Source organism: Hemiscyllium ocellatum, chromosome 12 (genome assembly GCF_020745735.1).
Source record: "Hemiscyllium ocellatum isolate sHemOce1 chromosome 12, sHemOce1.pat.X.cur, whole genome shotgun sequence".
In the NCBI taxonomy this organism is placed as follows: domain Eukaryota; kingdom Metazoa; phylum Chordata; class Chondrichthyes; order Orectolobiformes; family Hemiscylliidae; genus Hemiscyllium; species Hemiscyllium ocellatum.
The window spans coordinates 24797325-24824553 of NC_083412.1; the positions used below are offsets into that span (position 1 = coordinate 24797325).

A 27229-nucleotide genomic window follows, 5' to 3' on the forward strand; every position below is an offset into this window, starting at 1 on the left:
CTACATAAGGAGATATTAGGTCAGATGAGTAAAAGTTTAGCCAAAAAAGGTACAATTGTAAACGTGTGTGAAATGAGGGAAGTGAGGGCAAAGAGATTTCAGGAGGAGATCTCAGTGCTTAACACCTTCTCAACTGCAGGCGCCGCCAACAAAGTCAGAGTAATTAAAATCAGAGCTGTACAAGAGATCTGAAATGAGAGGAGCAGAGATCTGAAAGGGTTTGAGGAAAATGACAGAGATTTGGAGGGATGAGACCCGTGGAGTAATTTTAGAACAACGACATCGCTGAGAATTAGTATGTAGATGATAAATGGGAAGCAATGGGGGCTAGGGTGGGGTGGGGGAGGAGTTGGGTCAGGGAAGGGAAGAGGTTACTTACACTTTTAAAAAAAAACATGTTTCTTGACCCACCACAGGACATCGCAAAACATTTCACAGCCTTTTTGTGATGCAGTCACTGTTATAATGTAGGAAACGATGAAGCCAATGTGTCTGCACCAAGTTCCCCACAAACAGCAGTATGACCAGGACCAGATAATCTATAGATTTTTTGGCAAGAGACACAAGAGGAGTACTATGCAAGTACAGCCCTCTCATGACTGGATTGAGTTGCTGTCTATTTTATTTATCTCAGAGTAATGCAGAAATAGCTCTAAATTCAAACAGTCTATTTACAATACTTAAAAACATAGAATCATTGAGTCATATAGCACAGAACCAAATCCTTTTGTCCAACCCGCCCACACCAAACAATCCCAAACAAAACTAATGGGCTCCTGGCCCATATCCCTCCAAACCTTCCTATTCATGTACTTATCCAAATGTCTTTTGAAATGTTGATATTGTACCATCATCCACCACTTCCCCAGAAAGTTCATTCTACATGCAAAACAGCCTCTGTAAAAAAAATTGCTCCTCATGTCTTTTTTAAATCCCTCTCCTCTCACCTTAAAAATGTGCCCTCAGTCTTGAAATCCCCATCCTAGGGCGGCACGGTGGCACAGTGGTTAGCACTGCTACCTCACAGGGCCAGAGACCTGGGTTCAATTCCCGCCTCAGGCGACTGTGTGGAGTTTGCACGTTCTCCCCTTGTCTGCGTGGGTTTCCTTCCACCATCCAAAGATGTGCAGGTCAGGTGAATTGGCCATGCTAAATTGCACCATAGTGTTAGGTAAGGGGTAAATGTAGGAGTATGGGTGGGTTGCGTGTCGGTATGGACTTGTTGGGCTGAAGTGCTTGTTTCCACACTGTAAGTAACCTAAAAGAGAACTACCATTAACCCTTTCTATACACCTCATGATTTTACAAACCTTTATAAGGTCATCTCTTAACCTCCTACTTTCCAGTGAAAAAAAGTCCCAGTCTTTCTTTATAACTCAAACCTTCCATACCTGGCAACACCCTTTTAAGTCTTTTCTGAAGCCTCATCCGCTTAATAATATCTTTCCTATATCAGGGCAACCATAACTGGACACAATATTCCAGAAGAGCCCCAACAGTGTCTTGTACAAACTCAATATGACTTCCCAACTCAAAGGACTGAGCAATGAAGGCAAATGTGCTAAACCCTTTTCTTAATCCCCATGTCTATATGTGATGCAAACTTCAAAGAGCTATGTACCCCTCCATCCTTGAACTTCAATATACATGTCATCATTAGCTAGGAGTAGGAAGTCTAGACTCTCCCTAAAATTTTCACCCGTAGTCAAGAGACACTTTACTTACTAACTTCATCCACAGACTAAAGAAATCATGCACAGTCAAAAGATCGGGCAAGCTTAATCAAGCATTACAATGCCACCCCGACCCGCCAGACAGAAGTGGAGAAGCTTTAGAGGAAGTTGGTGCCATTAGCCACGTCAATGGCTGCAAATGGTCAAGAAAGATGAGGAGGGGTAGGTTGCAGTTCTGTGTGACTGTGTGGCAAGGTAATCTCAGAAACACAGCTGAGGGTGACTGCTGTGTGGTCTCACGCACACAGTCAGTGGATGAACTGCATGAGTGAAGCAATGGACAGAGAGGTGTCAACCATGGCATGTCATTGTTCCTTCTCATATCAGCCATGTAAGATACAAACAATCAACCAACCAACAGGGTTTCCCAGCACTCTGCCCCTATGGGAAACACATCACTGAGCCAGCAGCGCCAATGTCAGATTACAGACTTAGAAATTACATTTTATATTCCATTAGTCCCTATTTACATCCAATAAAAGCTGACTTTTGCCAGTCCAGAAATGGAGTAATTAATTTTAACTAGAGCCTGCCCTCTGGCTGAATACTGCTTTGTCTCCGAGGCAACCGGGTCTCCTCAAACGTATCTTAATATTCCCCACAGGTTTATTGCTGAATATTGTGATGGGCTGTGAACATAACATATGGAACACATAAAGTTTATTAATGCCTAAATTAGATTAGACAAGTCAGATGACTAACAACCTGCCAAAGGAATTTCAACGATAATGTACTTTTGGATACATGATCATTATTTACAGTGTGCACTGACAGTCAGGGTATCAGAAAACTTTTCACAAACCTTTAAAACCAAGAAAGGCACAGGAATCTCCTGACAGGAGCCCGACATTTATTTTGGCTTAGTTTCTGATTAATCTAGCCATCTGTGCATGGTTTTAAGATTGTGGTAAGTCTGGTGATTCCAGGACACAAACTGCACCATTCCCCTCCCACCCCCACTTCCTTCCCCACCTCCAGTAGCTGTGTGTGTTTGGTACACTTGCCTTTAGTGGTCAGTGCATTGAGTATAGGAGCTGGGAGGTCATGTTGCGGCTGTATAGGACACTGGTTAGGCCACTTTTGGAATGCCTGCTTTCAAGTCTGGTCAAGTCTGGTCTCCCTGCTGTAGGAAAGATGTTGTTATACTTGCAAGGGTGAAGAAAACACTCACAAGGTGTTGCCAGAGTTGGAGGGTTTGAGATCTAGAGAGAGGCTGAATAGGCCAGGGCTATTTTCCCTAGAGCATTATAGGTTGAGAAGTTACAGAAATTATAAAGTCATGAGGGACATGGATAGGGTGAATTGCCAACATCTTTTTTCCCAGGGTAGGGGAGTCCAAAACTAGAGGGCATAGGTTTAAGGTGAGAGAGAGAGGAAAGATTTAAAATGATCTTAAAGAGTAACTTTTTCAGGTAGAGGGTGGAGTATGTACAGAATGAGCTGCCAGAGGAAGTGGTAGAGTCTGGTACAATTGCAACATTTAAAAGGCATTTGGATGGTGTATGAATAGGAAGGATTTAGGGGGATGGGGCCACATGGGACTCGATTAATTGAGGATATCTGGCCGGCATGGACGAATTGGACCGAAGGATCTTTTCTGTGCTGTACGACTCCATGACTCTTTGATTATGTCATCCAGTGAAATGCGTGAGGGTCACTATTGCCAATGCTTACCCAGGTGGTAGAGGCTTCCACTTGGCCTCAGTTTGAAACAAACTCATTGCCTGTGGCCTGTTAACATAGATCAAAGCAATTTTCTCCAACATGTCAAGGTGGGAGACTGAGACTGTTGGAAAATGTAAAGCCTGTGGCCTCTGATCATTTCTTGGTGCGCACACCAATTCTGGCATTGTCACCAAATGGCGGAACAGAGAGGCTCATAAAGCTAAGCCTTTCATTCCTGGGATCATTCTCGTGAACCTCCTCTGGACCTGCTACAGGGCCAGTACATCCTTCCTGAGGTATGGGGCTGAAAATTGCTCACAGTATTCTGATCAGAGCTTTATAAAGCTCCAGAAGAGCATCCCTGTTTTTATATTCTAGTCCTCTTGAAATGAATAACAACATTGTATTTGCCTTCCTAACTACCGACTCAACCTGCAAGTTTATCTTAACAGAATCCTGGACTAGGACACCCAAGTCCCTTTGCACCTCAGATTTCTGAATTTTCTCCCCATTTAGAAAATAGTCCATATCTCTGTTCTGCCGACCAAAATGCATGACCTCACACTTTCCAATGTTGTACTCCATCTGCCACTTCTTTGCCCCCTCTCCTAAATCCTTCTGCAGCCTGCCCGCCTCTTCAATACTACCTGATGGTGTCAAATCACTTTCAAAACACTGCTCTTAAAATACTAGTCCCCTGTGAATTTAAATGAAAGAAGGCAGCTCCCCGAGAGACTCTCACTAGGGCTCCTCCACTTTAATTAGCACATGAAAACAAATTAATTGACTTGTCCCAGAGCAGGCACTGCCTGTGAAATCCAGGTGCATCAGACTGATATGAATCTCCCGCTCCATGGCTTGCAGTCCCAGTGACAGAGGTGTCAGTTTTCGGTCTCACTTCCCAAAAGAACAAATCCACATTGAAAAGGAGGGACGTCCATTGGAAAGGATAGGGCCGCTTCCACTGATCGGGTGAAGGGATATGATGTGATGAAGGCAGCCATCCAGAAACAATTATGGGTGCCGTCCAGTACATCCTGAGTATCCAGCGATGCAGATTCTGAAGCATAGCTCATATGAGGGAAATAAAATTCGATGGGGATAAAAAACAGAGACTGCATTGGAATATCATTCCATTTTAATCTGAAGTTGACAAAAAGCTCAGAATCAAGTACAGTTGAAGCATGATCTGAAAAGGGGTCAGGGGTTAAGAGGAATGTCCCTGGGAATTGTGGGAAGCTGGCTGTGAGTGGAGATGTGACCGAGAAAGAAATAAGAGTAGGACTGGCACATGTATAAAGCACCTTGTCTGTCCTTAGGATGTCCCAGGTGCTTAAAAGTTGATACTGCACATTAGTAGTGTAGTCATAGAGACCTACAGCATGGAAACAGACCCTTCAGTCCAAGACGATCACTAGACTAGTCCCACTTGCCTGCATTAGGTCCATATCCCTTTATTCTGGATCACTGGTGCTGGAAGAGCACAGCAGTTCAGGCAGCATCCAACGTGCAGCAAAATCGACGTTTTGGGCAAAAGTCCTTCATCAGGAATAAAGGCAGTGAGCTGGAAGCATGGAGAGATAAGCTAGAGGAAGGTGGGGGTGGGGAGAGAGTAGCATAGAGTAGCTTCGGGGCAGAGTTGCAGTGAGAGAGGAATTGCTGTGCTCTTTCAGCACCACTGATCCAGAATCTGGTTTCCAGCATCTGCAGTCATTGTTTTTACCCCATATCCTTTTAAACCTTTCCTATTCCTGATGAAGGGCTCATCCTGAAACATCAATTTTCCTACTCCTCAGATTTGGCCTGGTCTGCTGAGCTTTGCCAGCTCCACATTTTTCGATTTGATCTCCAGCATCTGCAGTTCTCACTTTCTCCTATTCATGATCTAAATGTTGTTTAACTGTAACCGGGTCACAGTTTTCAATTCACAATCATTTCAAACTTAACACGGGGTGATCTACCATTTGAAAGCTTCCAAATCTTCATTTAGAATGAAGAGGTACCCACAATTCCAGTTAAGTCAAAGCTAAAAATAGACCTAGTTTATGGCCTTTAGACACCTTTCACTCCGCAGTACAGTCCATGACTTGGATTTATAGTTGCAGATATACAAGATGGTGTCCAACGTTGTTGTAAATGAAGAAATGAGGCAACCATTCATGCACAGCAGGGTCCCACAAACAGCAACGTGATAATGACCAGATCATCTGTATTGAGTGACTTTGGAGTAAATATTGACCAGGCTGCCAGGGATAAACTGGCTGCTCATCTTTAAAATAGTGCCGTGGGATCTTTCACATCCACCTGAGAGAGCAGACAGGGCCGCAGTTTAACAACTCATCCAGAAGATGGCTTAAAACCTGCGAAGACTGTGCGCGTATTTCTTTATAATAACTGTAGTTGGCCATCTCCTCTTGTGGCTATTGTCCTACTAAGCCTGCCGTGAATACCCCACAGCCTTCATTGAAAAAGGAGGGAAACCCAAGACAGTCGCTGACTTGTGTCAAGACTCAACGGGCTGAGGCATTGAGAATGTGTCAGACTCGATTCTTTTCCCACTGTGTGCCTGTGAATGGGAACCAGGCAGGAAATCTCCACTGTGACACCAGAAAGAAAAAAGGGCAAAGTTTTTGTAAATTGTTCATTGCTCCCCCAAGTAAAAGGAATTTTGTTTTGGAAAAGGGCTCAGCCTGAAAGAACATTTCAACGGGGACAAAGCCTATTATTGGTGATGGAGGGGAGGCTGAAAAGGAGAGTGGATGGCAGTGCTGTAGGAATGGAGACAGTGCAGGTATTTAGAAAATTGAGGCAGAAACACTCAGAAATGAATTGTGGTCTTGGTGCCTCAGGATGAAACCAAGGTAACCTGCAGTCCTGGGTTACTGATTCTGGACTCATCAAGGCTCGGTATTAAATCCCTTCTTGTTGACAAGTGTATTTAACACTTGCTGCCCCTTTTTCCACACACACACACACACACACACACACTGTCCTTCAGCACCACCCCCGGTTAAGATCATTGACTCAGACAAACTATCAGTTTTGTTTCCAGGCCCACCCATATCATGTGGCCTGTGGCCAATTCTTCATTTTTTTTGTCTCATCACCTTTCCTCGCTTCTCAACCATAGCGACCAACACACATACGGATGGACAAGGATAGTATCTACGAAGAGCTTGCATGTGTGCAGCACCTTTCACTGCCTCAGGACGTTCCAAAGTACTTTTGAAGAGCAGTTGTGGTTATAATAGGCGGGGAAAGGAGCTGTCAATTTTAGTGCATGGCAAGTTCCCACAAACAGCATTTTGATCATTACCAGCCGGTGATGATGGTCAAAGGATACACAGTAACCAGGACCCTGGCAGAACCGCTGCCATGGGGCTCTTTTCACTCAAAAGAGGGATGGACCTTATTGAGGTTCATAAAATTGTGAGGGGTACAGAGAAGGTGAATAGCAAAGTTTGCTTTTCCCCAAGCTGGGGGATTTAAAGACTAGGGGGCATATTTGTAAGGTGAAAGAAAAACATTCAATGAGAGGTTTTTTTAAACACAGAGGATGGTTCATGTGTGGAATGAACTGCCAGAGGAAGTGGTGCATGCAGTTACAGTTACCACATTTAAAAGACATTTGGCTAAGTCCCTGATTAGGGAGGATTCGGAGGGATGTGAGCCAGGAGCAGGCAGGTGGGACTAGTTCAGTTTGGGATTCTGGTTAGCATGGACTGGTTGGACCCAAGGGTCTGTTTCCATGCTGTATGACTCTATGAATAGTACCATGGAGATTCTGGAGTCCACCTGAGAAGGCAACCAGAACCTTGGGTTGACAAGTTGACTGAAAGACGCACCTCTTATATTGCAGTGTTCCCTCAGTGATGACATGGGGGTGGTCAGCCTGGGTTATGCAGTCAGGTCTCTGGGGAGGTTTGAATGCAGCAATACTGACCCTGGGAAGTGGAATTGTGACCAACTGAGCCACAGCTGATGTATTCAGGCCCACAGATGTAGCCCTGGGCGCATCACCAAGTCTAATATTTGAACAAAGAATAAGTTCAGAAATATATCTAACCCTCTCCAGAAAGAGTGAAGAAATGTACACATAGGCAACCATCATATCTTGAGAGTTTATATAAACTTTGTAGGGTGTATCTGCTTCCCTCAACTTCAAAATCAGTGTACGCTGGAGTTCTTTCGACATGTTCCTTCCCCTCTCCCCACCTCTTGCTCGTCAAACAACAGAGATAATGCTCCAAACAGTTTCTGTGTGGTGTATGTCTTGGATGGAGGGGGATGGGATAAGTAGGAGAAAGCTCACTCAGTGCTGCTTCATCCACAGCCTGACCTCTGCAGGTCACCAAGGGAATCACACACAAATCAGAGTGCTCCAGCTTCCAGCCCTGACTCCCAAACACAAAAAACTTGCACAATTATCGAAAATCCTTCCTGATTTTAACGAATTGCACAAATTGGAATAACAGTCTGAAACAAATGTACAAAATGGCCCCTCGGGTGGAGTCTCAATCTCACTCCACTGAATTTAAAGAAAAGTCAAAGCCGAACATAGTGTTCAGTTCAGACTATCTGTGATTACAAACAAATCACGGTTAATTTTCTGAGAAGGGAGTGGTATGGCTGAGTTGAATGATTGCAGGTTACATTCAAGTTTGAACGAGTTTAAAAGGTACGTGCCTAGCAAGTAATCGTTGCGATCAGAGTAAGTGTCACTAAATTGTCTAATAAAAGGTGCCCAACACAGCTCCAAATAACTGGGCAAAAACTTTACAGTCACAGCACAATTTTCTGATTCAAGACAACACGCTGGAGCCACTTGTTCTATGGTTAACTCTTCACTTCCTGACTGTGGCTGTACTGAGATTTGAAACCTACACATTTAAAATGACAAGGCTATGATCCTAGCAGCTCCTGAAATATATTGACAAAAAAAAAGTAACTCAAGCCTTTGTGAGCCAGAATCCTTAAAAACTCAACAGTTTCACTGAAGGGCATTGCACAGTGATTCACCTACTGCACAGCTCTGTACTGCTGTTTAAAATCAAGTATGCTAACAAACTACTCTTTGTCCGTGCTGAAGAATCCTCTCTGTTCCCACCAACCTACGAGCAGAGGTTGCCATGGATTCACTCCACGTCTATTTGCCACACAAGTGATCAAAGGGCCCAGACAACCCAAGACACAAAAAAAAACTTGCCAGACTTCCTACTGGTCGTCCACTAATTAACTGACAGAGACTTAGGCCAGTGCTTTCATTCACTTGCTGGCAGTTCGGCAGAAAACATGTTCAGCACCCTGCAAAAGTAACGAGGCAACATCGATGTTGCAAAGCTTTCAGACAGGACAGAGAGCTGAACCACAGCACCACTTGATTACAATAATCGTACCTGCTTCATCTTCAGAAACCCATTATCCACAGTGCACAGAGAAGTCTGCTGTCACAATCAAACAGAACTTGGCGCAGGGGGCCAGGGTTAAATCCATTCACTTCCCTCCACCCACATACAGGCAGGGATGTAGCAGCTTCTCACATTCTTTGTCCAAACTTTGTACTACTCCCTACTAATCGCCTGGATGGTACTGCAATCCCTCCCTCTGCGCTGGGAGAATAAGTTAGGAGCGGGACATCTCTGGCCGCTTCTTTCGTTTGAAACCCAGACTCTGATCAGTTGCAGGGAGCTGGAAGAGGCTGTGATTAAACCTCGCCAATCAGAGGCGAGGGGAGGAGGCTCGCTTTCAACTCTCTCGGATTCGGGGAAGGTTTCATAGGTATTTCAAAGATAAAGGGCCACTGGGATCAAAGACACGAGCTAGCAAAAGAGGAGGGGATATGCTAAGTTGCTGTATCCCTTGGTTTAGGCTGAACATTCCCCAGAATGAACAGAAAACCAGACGAGCCTGTGGCAAAACTTCTGTGTCCTGCGGTTGTCTGTCAAGTGATGAACATGGGCTGAGATGTCTGCGGAGGCCTGTTGGGAAGCGTAACATGGGCTTTCCTGTATTTTTCCCTGTCTCCAACCCCCTTGTTTAAACTCAGCAGGTAAATGGTTAGAGCAGGTGGCTGTACCGTACAGACAAAACTCGACCGCACTCTTGCCATCCCAGGTGGCAAAATGAATGCAGTCAGCCGTTTACAAATATAAGCAGCCACTACTCACACACAAAAAAAAGACAAGAGTGCAGTTTGCATTTGGGATAAGCATTCCATCTTGAAAAGAGGTGAAGCAACTTGCATGAACGTTGTGCCTTTCCAGATCTTTTAAAGAACTTTAAAGGGAATGGAATATTTAGGAAGTGTCGACAACTTTCTAATGTATGAGGCTTTGCAAATACTTCTTGCCCAGCAGGTTTCTACAAACAGGATTGAGTTAAGCACCAGATAAACTTTTTCTGTTCCCCAAGTGCACTGGTGGATAGGTAATTGTATGGAGGGCACTAAAGAAATGAATGTTCTTGCTGCAGCTGAACAGCTATGTTCAATTCTCTGCAAAACACTTCAGTAAGGAGGCAACATCAAACTGGCAAAGCTTCCACACAGGACAGAGGGCTGGACCACAGCACCACTTGATTACAATAATCGTACCTGCTTCATCTAAACCCATTATCCACAGTGCACAGAGAAGTCACAATCAGACAGAACTTGGCGCAGGGGGACAGGGTGAAATCCATTCCCATCCCTCCCACCAGATACAGGCAGCGATGCAGCAGCTTCTGACATTCTTTGTCCAAACTTTGTGCTGCTCCCTACTAATCGCCTGGATGGTACTGCAATCCCTCCCTCTGGGCTGGGAGAATAGGGTCGTTCAACCAGCATGGGATGACAGTGCCTTGGTTTAATGCCTCAACCATGTTGCAGCACCCATGGCACTGCTGAAGACCCCCGGTAAAGTTCAGAGAGTTTCTATGTGCTGGGTGTTTCTGGAGCCGAAACTTGGACCAATCTCAGAGGTGAGCGAGTGATGACTATCAGTCAGAACATCAGTTGTTGTAATCATTAGGAATCACCAGCGTAACTTGGCTGACCAATAACTAGTTGGATAGGTGGATGCAATGTGCAGTCAGAGGAAGAATTCTTCACTGGAATAATTATAGATTCGCAAAGACAAACATACCCATTGATTTGCACACTAGACTGCCAGTCTGTTGTTTGCTTCTTGACCTATAAAATCTGTGAGCACCTTTGACATAACCAACATAAATAATCTTTTCCTAATGTACCTTTGAAAAAAGAAATGAATTCACAAAAGTGCTTAAAGGGCACTTCAATATATTTTAATTTCCTTGCCCATTTCATCACTTTTCTGCAAATCACGGATTCATGTTTGGGTATATTCCCATAGGCATCGATCCCCCGAGATGACAGTTATTACTACAGATACATATGGACCGCCATCTGAGAGGCAACAATTCAAAGACAGTATGATTCCACTAATCCTGATTCACACTGGAGTACAGTCACACACTCCCTGATTCACACTGGAGTACAGTCACACACTTTCGCCTAGGAGCCCTCCAACCACAAGGCATGAACTCAGATTTCTCCAGTTTCCTCATTACCCCTCCCCCCACCTTGTCTCAGCCAAATCCCTCGAACTCAGCACCGCCTTCCTAACCTGCAATCTTCTTCCTGACCTCTCCACCCCCACCCCACTCCGGCCTATCACCCTCACCTTGACCTCCTTCCACCTATTGCATTTTCAACGCCCGTCCCCCAAGTCCCCCTTCTATCTTAGGCTGCTGGACATACTTTCCTCATTCCTGAAGAAGGGCTCATGCCCGAAACGTCGACTCCCCTGCTCCTTGGAGGCTGCCTGACCTGCTGCACTTTTCCAGCAACACATTTTCAGCTACAGTCACACACTCGCTGATTCATATTAGAGTACAGTCATACACACCCTGATTCATACTGAAGTACAGTCACACACTCCCAGATTCACACTGGAGTACAGTCACACACACCCTGATTCATACTGGAGTACAGTCACACACACCCAGATTCACACTGGAGTACAGTCACACACACCCTGATTCATACTGGAGTACAGTCACAGGCGCCCTGATTCATATTAGAGTACAGATTCCTGATGAAGGGCTTTTGCCCGAAACGTCGAATTTCCTGTTCCTTGGATGCTGCCTGACCTGCTGCGCTTTAACCAGCAACACATTTTCAGCTCATATTAGAGTATAGTCACATACTCCCTGATTCATACTGAAGTACAGTCACACACTCCCAGATTCACACTGGAGTACAGTCACACATGCCCTGATTCAAAGTGGAGTACAATCACACACTCCCTGATTCACACTGGAGAACAGTCACACACTCCCTGATTCATACTGGAGTACAATCACACACTCCCTGATTCATACTGGAGTACAGTCACACACTCCCAGATTCATACTGGAGTACAATCACACACTCCCAGATTCACACTGGAGTACAATCATATACTCCCAGATTCACACTGGAGTACAGTCATACACTCCCTGATTCATATTGAAGTAAAGTCACATACTCCCTGATTTATACTGGAGTACAGTCACACACTCCCTGATTCATACTGGTGTATAGTCACATACTCCCTGATTCACACTGGAGTACAGTCACACACTCCCTGATTCATACTGGAGTACAGTCACACACTCCCTGATTCATACTGAGGTACAGTCACACACTCCCTGATTCACATTGGAGTACAGTCACATACTCCCTGATTCATACTGGCGTATAGTCACACTCTAGGAGAAAGTGAGGACTGCAGATACTGGAGATCAGAGCTGAAAAATGTGTTGCTGGAAATGTGCAGCAGGTCAGGCAGCATCCAAGGAGCAGGAGAATCGACGTTTCAGGCATAAGCCTTCTTCAGTCACAATCTCTTACTCATACTAGAGTACAGTCACATACTCCCTGATTCACACTGGAGTACAGTCACACACATCCTGATTCATATTGAAGTACAGTCACATGCTCCCTGATCCATACTGGGGTACAGTCACACACTCCCTGATTCACACTGGAGTACAGTCACATACTCCCTGATTCATACTGGAGTATAGTAACGTACTCCCAGATTCACACTAGAGTACAGTCACACACTCCCTGATTCATACTGGAGTATAGTCACATACTCTCTGATTCATACTGGAGTCCAGTCACATACTCCCAGATTCACACTGGAGTACAGTCACACACTCCCTGATTCATATTGAAGTACAGTCACACGTTCCCTGATTCACACTGGAGTACAGTCACACACATCCTGATTCATATTGAAGTACAGTCACACACTCTCTGTTTCACGCTGGAGTACAGTCAAACACTCCCTGATTCATACTGGAGTACAGTCACACACTTCCTGATTCACACTGGAGTACAGTCACACACTCCCTGATTCATACTGGAGTATAGTAACGTACTCCCAGATTCACACTAGAGTACAGTCACACACTCCCTGATTCATACTGGAGTATAGTCACATACTCTCTGATTCATACTGGAGTACAGTCACATACTCTAAGATTCACACTGAGTACAGTCACACACTCCCTGATTCATATTGAAGTACAGTCACACGTTCCCTGATTCACACTGATGTACAGTCACACGCTCCCTGATTCATATTGAAGTACAGTCACACACTCTCTGTTTCACGCTGGAGTACAGTCACACACTCCCTGATTCATACTGGAGTACAGTCACACACTCCCTGATTCATACGGGAGTACAGTCACATACTCCCTGATTCATATTGAAGTACAGTCACACACTCCCTATTCACAATGGAGTACAGTCACATACTCCCAGATTCACACTGAGTACAGTCACACACTCCCTGATTCATATTGAAGTACAGTCACACGTTCCCTGATTCACACTGAAGTACAGTCACACACTCCCTGATTCATTCTGAAGTACAGTCACACACTCCCTGATCCATACTGGAGTACAGTCACACACTCCCTGATTCACACTGCTGTACAGTCACACACTCCCTGATTCACACTGGAGTACAGTCACACACTCCCTGATTCATATTGAAGTACAGTCACACACTCCCTATTCACACTGGAGTACAGTCACATACTCCCTGATTCACACTGGAGTACAGTCACACACACCCTGATTCATACTGGAGTACAGTCACACTCTCCCTGATTCACACTGGAGTACAGTCACTCATGCCCTGATTCATACTGGAGTACAGTCACACAAACCCTGATTCACACTGGAGTACAGTCACACACTCCCTGATTCATACTGGAGTATAGTCGCACTCTAGGAGCGAGTGAGGACTGCAGATGCTGGAGATCTGAGCTGAAAAATGTGTTGCTGGGAATGCGCAGGAGGTCAGGCAGTATCCAAGGAGCAGGAGAATCGACGTTTCGGGCATAAGCCCTTTTTCAGTCACACTGTCTTATTCATACTAGAGTACAGTCACATACTCCCTGATTCACACTGGAGTACAGTCATACACTCCCTGATTCATACTGGAGTACAGTCACACACTTCCTGATTCACACTGGAGTACAGTCATACACTCCCTGATTCTTACTGGAGTATAGTCACATACTCTCTGATTCATACTGGAGTACAGTCACATACTCCCTGATTCATACTGGAGTACAGTCACACACTTCCTGATTCACACTGGAGTACAGTCACATACTCCCTGATTCATACTGGAGTATAGTAACGTACTCCCAGATTCACACTAGAGTACAGTCACACACTCCCTGATTCATACTGGAGTATAGTCACATACTCTCTGATTCATACTGGAGTACAGTCACATACTCTAAGAGCCACACTGAGTACATTCACACACTCCCTGATTCATATTGAAGTACAGTCACACGTTCCCTGATTCACACTGATGTACAGTCACACGCTCCCTGATTCATATTGAAGTACAGTCACACACTCTCTGTTTCACGCTGGAGTACAGTCAAACACTCCCTGATTCATACTGGAGTACAGTCACACACTCCCTGATTCATACTGGAGTACAGTCACATACTCCCTGATTCATATTGAAGTACAGTCACACACTCCCTATTCACACTGGAGTACAGTCACATATTCCCAGAGTCACACTGAGTACAGTCACACTCTCCCTGATTCATACTGGAGTATAGTCACACACTCCCTGATTCATATTGAAGTACAGTCACACACTCCCTATTCACACTGGGTACAGTCACATACTCCCAGATTCATATTGAAGTACAGTCACACGTTCCCTGATTCACACTGAAGTACAGTCACACGCTCCCTGATTCATATTGAAGTACAGTCACACACTCCCTGTTTCATACTGGAGTACAGTCACACACTCCCTGATTCACACTGGAGTACAGTCACACACTCCCTGATCCATACTGGAGTACAGTCACACACTCCCAGATTCACACTGCTGTACAGTCACACACTCCCTGATTCACACTGGAGTACAGTCACACTCTCCCTGATTCATATTGAAGTACAGTCACACACTCCTTATTCACACTGGAGTACAGTCACATACTCCCTGATTCACACTGGAGTACAGTCACACACACCCTGATTCATACTGGAGTACAGCCACACTCTCCCTGATTCACACTGGAGTACAGTCACACACTCCCTGATTCATGCTGGAGTAAAGTCACATATTCACAAATTCTCACTAGAGAACAGTCACATACTCCCAAATTCACACTAGAGAACAGTCACACACTCCCTGATTCATACTGGAGTATAGTCGCACTCTAGGAGCGAGTGAGGACTGCAGATGCTGGAGATCTGAGCTGAAAAATGTGTTGCTGGGAATGCGCAGGAGGTCAGGCAGTATCCAAGGAGCAGGAGAATCGACGTTTCGGGCATAAGCCCTTTTTCAGTCACACTGTCTTATTCATACTAGAGTACAGTCACATACTCCCTGATTCACACTGGAGTACAGTCATACACTCCCTGATTAATACTGGAGTACAGTCACACACTTCCTGATTCACACTGGAGTACAGTCATACACTCCCTGATTCATATTGGAGTACAGTCACACACTTCCTGCTTCATACTGGAGTACAGTCACACACTTCCTGATTCATACAGGAGTGCAGTCCCACACTCCCTCATACATACTGGATTGTAGACACACACCTCCTGATTTATACTGAAGTACAGTCACACATTTATTGATCCATACTGGAGTACAGACACACACGCTGACTGATACTAGAGGACAGTTCCACACAATGAGTAAAATCACACATTCCTTGTTACATTCTGGGGTACATTTCCATACTCCCAGATTCACACTATAGCACAGGTCCACACATACTGGAATACAAACCTGCACAACACCGTCTCTCAGTAGCAGCAATGTACATCATCTACAACATGCACTGCATAAATTCACCAAAGATCCTTAGACTGCACCTTCTACACCCATCACCACTTCCATCCAGAGGGACAAGAGCAGCACCACCACCTTGCACGTTCCCTTCCAAGCCACTTGATTTGGAAAGATATCACCGTTGCTTCACTGTCGCTGGGTCAACAGCCTGGAATTCCCTCCCTAAGGGCATTGTGGGTCAACCTATGGTGGATGGACTGCAGCAGTTCAAGAAGACAGCTCACACCCACCTTCTCAAGGGCAACAGGAGATGGGCAATAAATGCTGGCCAGCCTGGTCCCATGGGTGAATCTTGCCTACAGTCCCACCTACTTTGATTCATAATGGTGTATGGTCCCTCAGACACAGTTTCATACTGGAGTACAATATTTCTGGCACAGATTTAGTCAGATTACACTGATTTATTGTATTTGTACTGATTCATGAGGCTGTAATTTATTTTGATCAAAATGCATCAGTTTGACTACATGATATCCTGCAGGGATGCAGTCTTTGGGCAGTTTGTTGACCAGTTCCTCTTAATGTGCCTGTCTTTTGAAGATCCACTCACTTGGCACAGCAGTGCAATTGAGAGGCTAATTCTGACAGTCCTGATAAGGAACAGTGACTTCATGTTGAAATAGTGCATTAGAAAGTTATTTTCAATCCCAGAACAGTCAGTAGTTGGAACTCTAGTGTGGTTAATTATCGAAGCACTGAAGCCTAAATTCCAATCCTGTTTTGTTGGTTAGGTCATAGACATCAGCCACAAGAACTGTGGCTTAAATGGGTAAGAGTTGGGATTCCAGTGCTATCTGATTCTGCAGAGGAAAGCTTTTCTTGCTCAACAGATTGGGTTCATGGAGGAAATAGCTTCAAGGTCTTGTTTATGCTCCAATCTGACATGATTAACTCATCTAGTACATTCCCACTGTGTCGTTAGTGTTGATGGAAAATACCAGAGGGCTTTTGCAAAACCTTCACATGTCAAAACATCCACTGGCAGAAGAGGGCCATTTGAATCCGGTTTTTTTTTGTTCATTTTGCAGATGTGAGTCCTGCTTCACGGTGTTGCCTGCACACCCACCCCCTCCCCCACCATCCCTACTTCCCAGTGGGAATGGTGAAACATGTGAGAACTCCCTCTCCCATTCTCGACTTCCTGGCCTTTTAAACTTATAACATCAAATCAGGCCATCGGCAAGGATCATATAAGAGGCAAATGGAGGCTTATCTGACATCCAAACATTGGCGACACCAACCCCACCACAGACCTTCACCCCACCTCTCACCATTCCCATGGATTTAAATGGCTAGAGGTATAAAATGGCTGAGTGTAGTGTTTGCAACATTTCCATTTGGTTAGGGCATGCAGGAGTGCTCCTCCTCCACTTCACATTTACCCCTCCTCACCCACATGCCCCTCAAGACATTGTTAGGTCTTACTAGCCCTAGCCATCCCCAATCCCCACCTCCATGGCTCATGATCCCTCATCTCTTGCACAGACCTCTATCCACTGCCTGCTGGAAACCACCCCCAGGGATCCCCATCGGTTGTCATCCATTTTTAGTTCCCAATCCCACCCACCAGTCTGGCAAGTAACCTGTCTGAGAGCTGGGCGAGAGTCAGCAAGTTTCTATTTACATAAAATCCAGCCATTCAGGTGGGATCAACCTGTCACTGGACTTGCAACTCCTGAGATGTCCTTCCACCTTTCCCAATACCAAAGGTGTCACTAGGTGATCACTAGGTGGCGATCCTAAGTCAGGCCTATGATTTTCCTCTGCCCTGGTATAGCCTCTACCTCTTTTCCCTTCTTCTAAGTAGAGGAAGGATGTTCCTGCATCCTCTGACAATCCAATATTGGAAACAAATGAAGGTCCCCAACACTACGCTTACTGGGGGTGAGAGTGGAGAGTGGCATTTTGCCCAGAGGGGAACTGACTCCTAACAACGGGTGAGCTCCCAATGCCAGTGCCCCTTTCAGAAAGCTGAAGCTTCTGCAGTACACTGCGGGACGTGGGAGCTACTGAGGCAGGTCCAAGACTGAGAAGGCACCTCAACATGTAGATGGCCCACGGTTGGTGTGGGATATGGATTTCAAAGTAAATCTTGGATGGGCTTCAGCAGGCAGCTGCTGGGGAGCAGGGAGTGTCTGGCTATCACATTTGGCCCATTACTGTGGCATGTCCTAGCAGGGTCTGCTCTTGAATTCCACCCAGCCAGTCGCACACACACTGCCTCAGGGGAGCTTGGTGGTCTCCACACTGGCCATAATTGGGGGGCCTTATATATGCAAGTTGACTGCCCTGTCATCTCGTAGCTGATCCATACGTCTCCCTGCTATTCTGCCAGGTCCCTGTTCCCAGTCTTGCCACAGTGTAGAGCCAGAAGGGTTTTAGTTTTCATTTTATCACTTGTATGAGCATAGAGCCTTTACTCACATTAGCTGCTACATGCATTGTGGTCTCCTAGGAGCACAAGGTTAAATAAACTATTCTAGGCACGTACTAAGGACTAAAGGAATTCAGAGTTTCGGGGAATGGTTTGCTCATTATATGGGTCTGATCACCACATCCATAGCATTGAAAACTTATATCCCCAAAATTCATTTGCTGCCCCAATACTTGGTGATACTCTTACATCAGCTACTTCCATTATAAATTCCAATCTACCTATCTAAATATTTTGCACTGTAAATAGAAAGAGGAGCAGCCTACTTAGTCCCTTGAGGCTGCCCCATCATGTACTGAAAGCAGGACTGATCTATGACCTACCTCCAAACACACCCTTCATTGATCCATCTCCCTTCAAATCTTTGGTTAATAACAAATCTGTCAATCTGAAATTTAAAACTAACAGTTGATATAGCAACTAGTGATTGCTGTTCTTCTGTCATCTTGGGCTATCTGATATGTCTGTTTTGCTCAAATATTAATGTTGACACAAAGTAAACCAAAATCTTCCCATTCTTAAAAAGATGGGGATTGGATACACCGTCCATTATACACGTTGTCGCCTCTCAGAAATCCAATGTACCAACTACACAGGAAAAAGTAGACAGGTTAAAACCAGGTCCAATTTTTGGATAAGCATTGCTATTCAATGGATCATTATCCCAAATTACTTATGGATATGCTGAACATTTAAGCACCACATATATTTTAAAAGAAAGACAGACGTGCCAAAATATGGCAAGGGATGTTCCAAAATGAATCTTGTAATGTCACACCTGAAAGATGTCCAGGATACATTAGACAGCAAAAGGGAAAGATGCCATTAATGAGCTGTGATCTCCTATAAACTGTGCCATTAATTATGGACATGATATAAGTTTAAAGAAAGGCAGTTCTGGATGTAACCCATGTTTGAGTTTAACCCTATTAGCAATACAGAAGAAAAGAGATTAAAATCAGCAATAATACCTGGGTTCTGCATGATGCAGGGAGAAAGTGAGGTCTGCAGATGGTGGAGATCAGGCAGCAACAGAGAAGCAAGAGAGTTGACATTTCAAGCCTAAGCCCTTCATCATTTCTGAGGTGCCACATTAAAGTCTGGTTGAAGTTCTGCTGCATTAAAGTGTGCTGTGAAGGGGTAAGTTAAGAGCTACCATCGGACACCCTGTGGGTGCAGATACAAAGAGAACCAGTCATCAGCAAAACTACCGTTGAAGGAAACCAGACAAACTTCTTTTGGCTCCCTGCCAAAACAAGAATCTCAAAACAACTAATCAACAACCAACCAGATCAGCATTCCTGAAATCACCCAGCTTCACGGCTGCAGTGTTTTAACATTTATGAGTCATGGACAAACACCAAATCAACTCATTTATTTACTTTAGTTTTTCTCATTTCAAATCTGTGTATATGCCACATTTTGTTATATTCTGTCATGTTTAGTTGCTGAAAAGCTCACTCTTTCTTTAACTCAAGGAAACCTGGTTGAATTTGCATCCTTTAAAACTTTCCACTTCTACGGCTACTTAGTCAACCATTCACTCATACATTCAAAGAATGCAAAGTTCTGAGACAATTAACCCTTACTTCCCAGAGTATTGCAGATAGTGCCACTAAAAAGAGGGCATAGAGTCATACAATGAGGAAACCAACAGCTCAGTTCAATTCACGCCATGCTAATCAAATTTCCAAAAATAAACTAGCCCCATTTGCCTACATTTGGCCTATATCCCTCTAAATGTTTCCTATTCATGTACCTATCCAAATGTCTTTTAAATGTTGTAACTGTACCTGCAACCACACTTCTTCTGGCAGTGCATTCCACACATGAACCACCCTCTGTAAAAGGTGCCTCTCGTGTCTCTTTTATATGTTTCTCCTCTCACCTTAAAAGATATGCCCCCGAGTTTGAACTCCCCCATCCTAGGGAAAAGATCTTTGCTAGTCACCTTTCCTGTGCCCCTCAGGATTTTATAAACCTCTATATGGTCATCCCTCAAACTCCTACGCTCCAGTGACAAAAGTCCCAGCCTATCCAGCCACTCCTTATTACACAAACCCAACATTCCCGGCAACATTTTTGTAAATCCTTTCTGAACCCTCTCCAATTTAATAATATCCCTCCTATAACAGGGTGACCAGAACAGTACACAGCACTCCAAAAATGGCCTCACCCACGATCTATACAGCCTCAACATGACATCCAAATCCTATACTCAAAGGTCTGAGCAATGAAAGCAAGCATGCTAAATCCCTTCTAAACCACCTTGTCTACCTTTGACGCTACTTCCAAAGAACGATGTATATGAACCCCTGGGACTCCCTGACAACACTATTCAGGATCCTACCACTAATTGTAGAAGTCCTGCCATTGTTCTTTTTACCAAGATGCAATACCTCACATTTATCTAAATGAAACTCTATCTGCCACTCCTCAGCCCATTGGCCCAAAAGGTCACGATCCCTTTGTAATATTAGATAACCTTCTGCACTGTCAACTACATCATCAATTTTGAGGTCATCCACAAACTTACTAACCACGCCTCCTAAATCCTCATCCAAATCATTTATATAAATGACAAACAAAAGTTGTACCAGCACCGATCCCTGTGGCACACTGCTAGTCATAGGCCTCCAGTCCAGAAACAACCTTCCACCACCACACTCTGTCTCCTATCTTCAAGCCAACTTTGTATCCATTTGACAAGGTCTCCCTGAATCCCATGTGATCTCACTTTGCTAATCGCCCTACCATGTGGAACCCTAATAAAGGCTTTACTAAAGTCCATGGAGAAAAAGTTATTGCTTTGTCCTCATCTATCTTTTTCTTATGTCTTCAAAAACTCACTAAAGTTTGTGAGACACAGTTTTCCACACGCAAAGCCATGTTGACTATTTCTAATCAGTCCTTGCCTCCCCAAATGCATGTAAATCCTATCTCTCAGCATCCCCCCCCAATAACATACCCACAACTGTTGTCAGACTCACTGGTCTATAGTTCCAGGCTTCTCTTTACAGCCTTTCTTAAATAAAGGCACAACATTAGCTACCCTCCAGTTCTCTGGCACCTGATGTGTGGCTGCACATGATACAAATATCTCAGCAAGGACCCCTGCAATTTCTTCTCTGGCTTTCCACACTAGCTTGACCACTCCTGTCTTCCAATAATGGTTGCTCAGTTTTTTTATGATGGAGTGTTCAGGAAACTGTGAGCATCAGACATGTGGCTTGATAAGACCCTGATGGGTAAGCATGCACTTTTTCTTGCTGCTTGTATTGGTCGGAAGTGTTTCATTACTAATCACACAATCTGGGGCAGAAAGTATTGAGCAGGTCCACCATTTCTTTAGTCCCATTGGAAATTTCACTACTATCCGTTTTCAACTAGGACACAATATTCCTCACCCCCATCCTTTTTTCTAACATTATTGGAAGAAAACTTCTGCTGATTTTGATATTTCTAATAAGTTTCTTTTCAGACTCTTGTAGCTCTTTCTATCAATTCAGTTTTGCTCTGTTGGATAGGGCTGAAGATAACAGGAACTGATAAGAGGCTTTACAATGGGGTGTTATGTGAATGGAATGACGCTGACTGAATCATTCAGGTCAACTAAGAGCTAAGATTGCAGGGAATCAGTAACAGTTGTCTCTACCAAATAAGGATGAAACACTGGGCGGGTGGGGGGCGGTGGTGGGAATTGGTCACATGCACAGATAACTCCAAATAAGCCATATACTTAGCACAGAGACCTGTTAATAAAGAGGATCAGAAAATCCTTGATTTTTAGTTGGACTTGGAAGAATAACTCTGCAGGAGCTCACCCATGTCAGGATGCTTGGTGAAGACATCGAGAAGAGTTCCAGCCTGGCCTGTTGCCACCTCTCCCGGGTAGTTACAGAACCCAGGGTAGTGAAAGACAATGATTGAGATATCTCTCGTAGTTAAAAACATGTGTTATTCCTTTAAGTACTTTATAAATTAGTTGAGTTTTATTGAGCTCTAAGTATCTCCGCTGTATCTTTGTCTATGTATATATTATTGTCTGTCAGAGATGGGCAACAGCTGCTTTTACTGCTTCCTGTAGTTCTCCTATTCACCAGGATCTGTATTACCTTTTGCATTTTGCCTGACTTTAGGGTTCTGTTGTCCCTATGTTGATTTTTAGGTGTTCATGGTTGTTTTGTTTGTGCCTATAAGCTAGTTCTGTATCACATAAAATTAGTTTTAAGCAGCTCCCACTGACCTTCTGTCGCTTTACCCATGACCAGATGCACACAGTTTACAATGGGCTATATCGTAGCATTGGAACCAGGCTTGCTCAAAACTCCAATCTTAACTCCTTTCCTCCTCTTCAAACATTACGGTGAGTATGATTACATTATGATCACTATTAGATAAATGTTCACCTGTCATATAGCTGTTAACTAAATCTGGTGTATTATTAGGTTGAACATGGTCTGCAATTTCTCGGTTCCAGAATATATTATTGCATAAAATTATTGCAGACATACTCAAGAAACTCACAGTTTTTCTGGTATGTGCTTCTCTGTTTGTCCAAATCTGCACGACAGTTAAAATCCCCTATTAAAACCATGCTGTGTTATCGACATGTTTGCTTAATTTCTGCACTTATTCAATCTACCATTTCTAATTGCTACCAGCAAATCTAAACACAGTTGACCTGATTATTTTTTCCATTCTTACTTCTACCTATATAATTTCTCTATCTGCTTATCTCACATTACATCCTTTCTGACTAAAGTAATTTTATCCATAGCTGCTTTTCCACTATTTTCTGAATCTTTTCTGTGGAGCTTATGAGCGAGTATATTTAATTCTTTTTCCTTACCATCTCAGTAATGGTTGTCATGTCCATAACCAATGAGTTGAATTTCCATCTACAATTTATACAACGTGTTCCTTATACAATACTATTGCTAAATTTGCTGATGACCTGAAGATGGGTAGCAAATAAGTTGTGAAAATGCCACTGCCATGACAATAAGTCAGAGCACCAAATAATTTATGGACATATTGAACGTTTGGACACAACATTTTTTTTTAAAAAGCAAAGACTGTAAGCCAAGACAGGCTGATAATGCAACTTCAAAGAACAGAATTCACTGAATTCTGAATGATTCATTGCGTGAACCCTTGGGAATGTACCATCTGGTAAGATGCCAAGGAAACGTTAAGGACTGAGATCTCAAAAGGCAATCTAACTAATTCCTCTCAGCTCTGGTTTATACTGCAGACTGTTGACATGAATTAAAAGCCATGTTTGAGTTTTATCTCTCCAGCAATATGGAAAAGAAATGGATTATAAAGCAACTGCAAACCTCTGTGTGTTAATGAGCTGATGTACAACTGTGGACGTGTGTGTTGTGTAGTCACAACTTGACAACAGCCATTCGATACCCCTGTACTACAGGTTCAAAGCAAAGATGCAACTCGTTCTCAGTACTGGAAGGCAGTCAGCAAGCTAACCATTATCGAAAGGGAACAGGAGAAAAGAATCTCAGCTAACCTGCAAAGACAAGAATTTTGAAATCAAATACTCAACTACCAGAGCCAGTACTACCAGTCTTACCAAACATTAGGCTGCAACTGGCCACAATGATTTCACAAGACAAACCCAATCCGTATATCTTTAAACTTTTGTCTTTATTGATATTACTTCTCAATTTTAATCTACATGTATGTGTTATTACATTTAGTAACTAATAAATTTAATCAGTCTTTAACCAAAGGATGTCTGTTAAAACTGGCTCAACTTAAACCATGAATGAAGTTGGTCTGGTGGAAAGGAATCCAGAAGCAAGGGAATTAACATTGTTGTGACCAGCTAAGAGGTGAGTGTTCATCCCTGCTCACTCAGAGGTATGACAATTTGGGATATCCCAACTGAAGCCATAACTAATTGGAAGAGTGGTGTGGAACCGATGGGCTGAATGACTTGTTTCCACACCAATGGGATTCTATGATTAATTCTATGAACCTTGCCTGGGGACTGACTAGGGATGTAGAGAAAGTGAGCTGGAAAAGATCTGGCAAATGGAATACCAGGAGGAAAAACCTCAAATTGTCTGGGTGGAAGAAATGAAGAAAAATATAAGAGAATTGTGTTGACTAAAAGGTGAGAGACTGCAGAGGGAAAAGGGACCTGGTGCGTGAATTAGTTTTCAGGTACTTAAAGAAAGCTAATGGAAGGTTATCATTTATTGAGAGAAACTTGAATACAACATTAGGGAGATTATGCAGGACATTGGTGAGACCCCAGCTAGAGTGCACAGTACTGGTATCCTTACTTAAGGAAGATGTAAATAGTTTCGAAACAGTTCAGAGAAGATGTACAAGACTAATATCAGAATAGCATTTAGAAGGGCAAGAGGGAACTTAATTATTACATTAATTTTAATCCATACAAGATCCGAGGGGTCATGATAGGATGGATGTTTCTTCTTGAGGGTGAATCTAGAATCAGGCCTTTTTGAAAAAAAATAAGCAGTTACCCATTTAAAAACAAGTATGAAGAGAAAATCTTTCTCACAGAGGATCAATGGAGATGACCTGAAAGCAGAGTATTTGAATCTTTTTGACGGGGAGATAGATTCTTGATAAGCAAGAGGGTGAAGGGTTATCTTAGTAGGCAAGATGTTAGAGTGCCCAGTTCAGCCATTAACTTATTAAATGGCAGAAGTAGCTCAAAGAACTGAGTTGCTTATTCATATATCTTAACGTTCAGATATAATTTGTTTGTTTTCATAGTAAAAGCTTGGTTGAGAATCGAGAGACTCGGAAGGAAGGGTAGGATTTGAAGGACAACTTAGAAAAAGAACATCAATTTCAAGTGTTGCGGGCTGGAATATGTAAAGAGAAATGTTTATCTGAATGCTGTCAGAGATCAAAACCCCCTCAGTGTAAAAGAAATAAAGAATGAAGGGGGGAGATATCAGAGAGCTAAGAGGGACGATAAATTCAGATGAGGTCCATATGTGACCTACATACTAGTGTGCCATATTTACTGCTTCTAAAATAAATATGTTTCCAATATTTCCCATAAAATCAAACATTTTCAGAGGTTGCTGAGTGCCTCATAGCAGTTGTGTGACGCTGTTTAAAGAGGCTCTTAAAAGCTATTTCCTAAATTTTGAGAAGGGTTTCCTTTGGAAAGTTGTAAAAGGACCAGTCCTTTTTGTTTTTATCAATTTAAATGAAAGGTATCTCTTACCTCCCCGTTTCCTTGCCAGCCCACCGGTTTCTGTACCACGTGTAGAAAGGCGTTACCTTTCTCTGTAATGATTGATGTTGATTGCCTCCGGTTAGTTTTGTGCTCTGGCTCTTGGACAGAAGCAGCTCTTTGTAGGGTGCTATGGTGGCTCAGTCGTACCTCACAGCGCCAGAGACCTGGGTTCAATTCCATCCTCAGGCAACTGTCTGTGTGGATTTTGCACATTGTGTGAGTTCCCTTTGGGCGCTCCAGTTTCCTCCCACAGTCCAAGGTTGTGCAGATTAGGTGTGTTAGCCATGCTAAATTGCCTCATAGTATCCAGCGATGTGTAGTTTAGGTAGATTAGCCATGGGAAATGCTGGGTTGATAGGACAGGGATGGGTGGATCTGGATTGGATGTTCTTTGGAGGGTCATTGTGGATTGGATGGGCTGAATGGCCTGCTTCCACACTGTAGGGATTCTATTATTATCAAAGTTGCAAATTGCAGTCTCAGTGACAGAGATAAACTATTCCTCTTTACATTTCTCATTGCATCTGCACTATTTGATGTGGCTTATCATGGTCATCATTATTTAACAGTCCCACTAGAGTGGGACTGCTCTCACTTGGCTCTATTCTTTCATACCGATGGGGCCAGAGATCTGGGTTCAAGTCCCACATGTCCCAAGTATGTGTCATAACATGTCTGGACCGGTTGATTTAAAAAGAAATAAAGAAAACCCAGATAATCACATGCAGTGGATTTCTCGTCCTCCCCCCCCAGCCCCCACCACTCCCTCATTGTTACTTCTGATGTACCCCCACCCTCCAACACTGCTGCCACACACTGCCCCCCCCCCCCCACACCCCTCCATTCCCTAGCCTCCTCCCATTTCTCATCCACGTGTTGCCCCTTGGCAACATCAGCAGATAACACAATCTGTCAGTTTCTCAAGAGAAGAGGAGAGTTGGGTTGAGTTTGGAAGTTCCACCTGTGACCTGTTACACCCCTGACTCGATCCATTATCCAATAGAGCACCAAAGTCCAGCCTGCTTATCCTGCTGGATGTGATTAAAATGGAGAATTATTTTTAATAATGCTAGGGAAATCCAATAGTGCTCTGGGTGACAATTATCCCTGAACCAACATTTTAAACCAGACAATTTAGTCATTTTCTTCATTGTTGCTCATGGGTCTGCCTTGCTTACCCACATTAGAATGTAAATTTAAAGGAGTGGGAATAGACTATATGGTCTGTCAAGTCTGCATGTATTTTATTCTTTTGCAGGATGTGGCCGTCACTGACAGGACCAGTAGTTATTCCCCTGGAGATGGTGGTGATGAGCCTTTACGCTCCATGGGAGAAAGATAACCCTGAACATTGGAGCCATTATTCATTATAACCAGAGCTGATCTTGGGTTTCAATTCCACTTCCCCACACATACGTCATGTTCCTCGATTCCCCAAAGACCAAACATCTGTACATCTTAATCTAAAATATATTCATTGAGGAAATAACTGTCTGCGGTAGAAAATTGCAAAGACTTGCACCCATTTGACTGAAGAAATCTCTCCTCACCTCGGTCCTAAATGATTGACCCATTATTCTGAAACTGTGCTCCCTTGTTCTAGATTCTCTAGTCCTGAGAAACCAGGGCCTGGAATAATAGGGCCATCAGGCACTGAGATGGGGCACTGGGATCTGGGGGTGCAGAGGTCTCTGAGCTTGGCTCAGGGCAGTGCCAGGGTGGTGGGCCAGAGGCTTTATGCACTTGG

The 27229-nt window shown here is 43.8% G+C and overlaps 1 protein-coding gene across 3 annotated transcripts in view; it reads right to left on the minus strand.

Annotated features, from left to right (window-relative positions):
• mid1 (midline 1) overlaps nucleotides 1-27229 on the minus strand; it is a 357996-nt gene that overhangs the window by 177188 nt on the left and 153579 nt on the right. For 2 of the 3 annotated variants that reach the window (XM_060833419.1, XM_060833422.1), the window contains exon 1: nucleotides 8795-9052. The exons of the other annotated variant lie outside the window; for it this stretch is intronic. The gene's annotated coding sequence lies outside the window, so the exon portion shown is untranslated. Of the gene's footprint in view, nucleotides 1-8794; nucleotides 9053-27229 lie in introns of those variants that run through there. 3 annotated transcript variants of the gene reach the window in all.